Below are 6,000 nucleotides of genomic sequence, written 5' to 3' on the forward strand. Positions count from 1 at the left end.
AATCATAGACACGCGGTGCTGTTACCATAGTTATCATAAGAGTGTGCCGAAACACTTGATCGTTCATTGTGTGTAAACATTCAGTAATTTGTTATTTGTTTTCTCCAACCACGCGTAGTAATCTTTTCTTTTCGTCGACAGTGCGGGTATCAAGTCGGGAAGGGGGACCAGTGTACCGACAATGAAGTGGGAAACTAAATTGCTGGCGAGTTATTTACAGGCCATGGTGCTGTTTTTAATTTCCCTTAGCGAAGATATGAAGATTGTTTTATGGGTTCCACGTTCACAATGCATCGCCAGAAATGAGTGGACAAGATGGCTGACTTCCGCCCTGGCCAGTGTTTCCCAGTCAAATAAACATCACAGGATGTGCCATAGAGAATGCATTGCATAAACATATATTAAAACAAAATTTAATTTTGAGTTTATATTTTTCATTTTTTCACTTTTGTGTGCTTCGTAATAGACAGGTGACGTTCCAAGCTTTCGATATGTTATAGATGTTTCCATTAAATCTCCACCATTAAATGCCCAACTTGCCGTAAAACCTGATGATAAATTCTACACTGGCCCAGTGTATTACCAATGGACGATATGTAATTGTGTGCCAGACTCTATTTTTAAAAATAGGAAAATGCAGTAACGCAGGTGACTGTTCAAGTTTGTTTGCTTCGTTCTGGATACTCTCTGGTTCAATGAACACGGCGACGCAGCTGACGCAGTTGTAGACGCAGTATTCGCTGCCCAAATTAGAGTTAAAATTCATGCATTTTTTACACAGATGTACGATCCAGTTGTTAGCAAATATAACTGTTTTTGTCCAATTAACAACAGGAAGTAACCTGAATCAAGATTTATTTTATGTCCGTTATTTCATGTTAAAAATTATCCCACTTTTCGAACGTGAACTACTATCGCCATACTGCTTTTGATGCTGAAGGTCAGACCACAAGATCAATATATTGTATCAGCCGTTTTTCCTCTTTATAAAGAAGGGGTTTCATCACACTGTCTCTCCGTGAGTTGTGTATTATTCCACGACAGTCTCGACTTTTGTATTGTAATGCGTCAGACAAACGTAATTTGCATACCGATCGCCATTGACAACCACAATGATATTAACAAGATTAGTCTGTCCACATATTTTTGTATAAAGTATATAACAGGTGACTGTCTTCAATGCCATCTTAAGAGTGTACCTAAGGGTATATTGTCTTCTGGTAACCATAACCATTTATTACATGGCTTCATATGATCAGCTGACAAATACAAGTATGCACGGAACAAATGAAACAAAAGATTACCTCACTTACTATTGTTTCCAACCCCAAGCTGTGAACTACTTAACGTAACAATAGACTCTCAATTAGGCTAAACAATAGACCTTTAAAGTCTATGACATCATCAGTTGTCTTGAATAATTTTGCATGTAATTATAGTCACTGCAATTGGATAGACAGGAAATCTCTACTTGACCAGATTCTATTGTCTATTTCTGGCAATGGAGTCTTCGCCGGGAGTGTGCGAAGATTTATGATCCAGGTGAATTACTCTGGTAAAATGACAGAGATGTGCCGCCAGTTCTTCAAACCTACAGTTATTTCCAAACATGTATGCCCAGAAGTATATACCCCTTTAAAAACAATATGCCCATAGCAGGTGACAATTTTACCCAATGCATTTATTTCGAATTACCGATAGATTCGCGGTTAATTTATAAATATTTAAATAACATTTAGCAACTCAAAATGGCAGTTGCCAACTGTTTTTACCAATCCCAACAACTGTGATCGTCACTGGTGCGGATAAATATTACTCTTGACGTCGTCCAATCAGCAATTGTTATTCGCGCCACTTGGATGAACGGTTAGAAAATACGCAATGATGTGGTGTGTATTACAGGGGTTCCCCATCCCACAGACTCTAACCATCTAATCTTTGTATTACAGGGGTTCCCGTATCCCTACAGACTATAACCATCTAATCTGTGTGTTACAGGGGTTCCTCCATCTCTACAGACTATAACCATATAATCTGTGTATTACAGGGGTTTCTTCATCCCTACAGACTATAACCATCCAATCTGTGTATTACAGGGGTTCCTTCATCCCTACAGACTATAACCATCTAATCTGTGTATTACAGCGGTTCCCCATCCCTACAGTTTATAACCATCTAATCTGTGTATTACAGGGGTTCCTCCATCTCTACAGACTATAACCATATAATCTGTGTATTACAGGGGTTCCCCATCCCTACAGACTCTAACCATTTAATCTTTGTATTACAGGGGTTCCCGTATCCCTACAGACTATAACCATCTAATCTGTGTGTTACAGGGGTTCCTCCATCTCTATAGACTATAACCATCTAATCTGTGTATTACAGCGGTTCCCCATCCCTACAGTTTATAACCATCTAATCTGTGTATTACAGGGGTTCCCGTATCCCTACAGACTATAACCATCTAATCTGTGTGTTACAGGGGTTCCTCCATCCCTACAGACTATAACCATCTAATCTGTGTATTACAGGGGTTCCCATCCATACAGACTATAACCATCTAATCTGTGTGTTACAGGGGTTCCTCCATCTCTATAGACTATAACCATCTAATCTGTGTATTACAGCGGTTCCCCATCCCTACAGTTTATAACCATCTAATCTGTGTATTACAGGGGTTCCCGTATCCCTACAGACTATAACCATCTAATCTGTGTGTTACAGGGGTTCCCCCATCCCTACAGACTATAACCATTTAATCTGTGTATTACAGGGGTTCCCTCATACCTACAGACTATAACCATCTAATCTGTGTATTACAGGGGTTCCCCATCCCTACAGTTTATAACCATCTAATCTGTGTATTACAGGGGTTCCCGTATCCCTACAGACTATAACCATCTAATCTGTGTGTTACAGGGGTTCCCCCATCCCTACAGACTATAACCATTTAATCTGTGTATTACAGGGGTTCCCTCATACCTACAGACTATAACCATCTAATCTGTGTATTACAGGGGTTCCCCATCCCTACAGTTTATAACCATCTAATCTGTGTATTACAGGGGTTCTCCATCCCTACAGACTATAACCATCTAATCTGTGTATTACAGGGGTTCCCATCCATACAGACTATAACCATCTAATCTGTGTATTACAGGGATTCCCCATCCCTACAGTTTATAACCATCTAATCTGTGTATTACAGGGGTTCCCCATCCCTACAGACTATAACCATCTAATCTGTGTATTACAGGGGTTCCCATCCATACAGACTATAACCATCTAATCTGTGTATTACAGGGGTTCCCATCCATACAGACTATAACCATCTAATCTGTGTATTACAGGTGTTCCCTCATACCTACAGACTATAACCATCTAATCTGTGTATTACAGGGATTCCCCATCCCTACAGTTTATAACCATCTAATCTGTGTATTACAGGGGTTCCCCATCCCTACAGACTATAGCCATCTAATCTGTGTATTACAGGGGTTCCCTCATCCCTACAGACTATAACCATCTAATCTGTGTATTACAGGGGTCCCTCATCCATACAGACTATAACCATCTAATCTGTGTTTTACAGGGGTTGCCCCGTCCCTACAGACTATAGCCATCCAATCTGTGTATTACAGGGGTTACCCCGTCCCTACAGACTATAACCATCCAATCTGTGTATTACAGGGGTTCCTCATTCATACAGACTATAACCATTTAATCTGTGTATTACAGGGGTTGCCCCGTCCCTACAGACTATAACCATCCAATCTGTGTATTACAGGGGTTACCCCGTCCCTACAGACTATAACCATCCAATCTGTGTTTTACAGGGGTTCCCATCCATACAGACTATAACCATCTAATCTGTGTATTACAGGTGTTCCCTCATACCTACAGACTATAACCATCTAATCTGTGTATTACAGGGATTCCCCATCCCTACAGTTTATAACCATCTAATCTGTGTATTACAGGGGTTCCCCATCCCTACAGACTATAGCCATCTAATCTGTGTATTACAGGGGTTCCTCATCCCTACAGTTTATAACCATATAATCTGTGTATTACAGGGGTTCCCCATCCCTACAGACTATAACCATCTAATCTGTGTATTACAGGGGTTCCTCATTCATACAGACTATAACCATTTAATCTGTGTTTTACAGGGGTTGCCCCGTCCCTACAGACTATAGCCATCCAATCTGTGTATTACAGGGGTTCCCTCATCCCTACAGACTACAACCATCTAATCTGTGTATTACAGGGGTTCCCATCCATACAGACTATAACCATCTAATCTGTGTATTACAGGGGTTCCCTCATCCCTACAGACTATAGCCATCCAATCTGTGTATTACAGGGGTTCCCCATCCATACAGACTATAACCATCTAATCTGTGTATTACAGGGGTTCCTTCATCCCTACAGACTATAACCATCTAATATGTGTATTGCAGGGGTTCCCTCATCCCTACAGACTATAACCATTTAATCTGTGTATTACAGGGGTTTTCCCATTTCTACAGACTATAATCATATAATCTGTGTATTACAGGGGTTCCCCATCCATACAGACTATAATCATATAATCTGTGTATTACAGGGGTTCCCCATCCATACAGACTATAACCATCTAATCTGTGTGTTACAGGGGTTCCTCCATCTCTACAGACTATAGCCATCCAATCTGTGTATTACAGGGGTTCCCTCATCCCTACAGACTATAACCATCTAATCTGTGTATTACAGGGGTTTTCCCATTTCTACAGACTATAACCATCTAATCTGTATATTACAGGGGTCCCCCATCCATACAGACTATAACCATCTAATCTGTGTATTACAGGGGTTTTCCCATTTCTACAGACTATAACCATCTAATCTGTATATTACAGGGGTCCCCCATCCATACAGACTATAATCATATAATCTGTGTATTACAGGGGTTCCCCATCCATACAGACTATAACCATCTAATCTGTGTGTTACAGGGGTTCCTCCATCTCTACAGACTATAGCCATCCAATCTGTGTATTACAGGGGTTCCCTCATCCCTACAGACTATAACCATCTAATCTGTGTATTACAGGGGTTTTCCCATTTCTACAGACTATAACCATCTAATCTGTGTATTACAGGGGTCCCCCATCCATACAGACTATAACCATCTAATCTGTGTATTACAGGGGTTCTCCCATCCATACAGACTATAATCATATAATCTGTGTATTACAGGGGTTCCCCATCCATACAGACTATAACCATCTAATCTGTGTATTACAGGGGTTCCCCATCCCTACAGACTATAACCATTTAATCTGTGTATTACAGGGGTTCATCATTCATACAGACTATAACCATCTAATCTGTGTGTTACAGGGGTTCCTCCATCTCTACAGACTATAACCATCTAATCTGTGTATTACAGGGGTTCCTCATTCATACAGACTATAACCATCTAATATGTGTATTACAGGGGTTCCCCATCCTTACAGACTATAACCATCCAATCTGTGTTTTACAGGGGTTGCCCCGTCCCTACAGACTATAGCCATCCAATCTGTGTATTACAGGGGTTACCCCGTCCCTACAGACTATAGCCATCCAATATGTGTATTACAGGGGTTCCCTCATCCCTACAGACTACAACCATCTAATCTGTGTATTACAGGGGTTCCCTCATCCCTACAGACTATAACCATCTAATATGTGTATTACAGGGGTTTTCCCATTTCTACAGACTATAATCATATAATCTGTGTATTACAGGGGTTCCCCATCCATACAGACTATAACCATCTAATCTGTGTATTACAGGGGTCCCCCATCCATACAGACTATAACCATCTAATCTGTGTATTACAGGGGTTCCCCATCCCTACAGTTTATAACCATCTAATCTGTGTATTACAGGGGTTCCCCATCCCTACAGACTATAGCCATCCAATCTGTGTATTACAGGGGTTACCCCGCCCCTACAGACTATAGCCA

The sequence above is a fragment of the Saccoglossus kowalevskii genome, chromosome 19 (assembly GCF_978046115.1).
Source record: "Saccoglossus kowalevskii chromosome 19, keSacKowa6.1, whole genome shotgun sequence".
NCBI lineage: Eukaryota > Metazoa > Hemichordata > Enteropneusta > Harrimaniidae > Saccoglossus > Saccoglossus kowalevskii.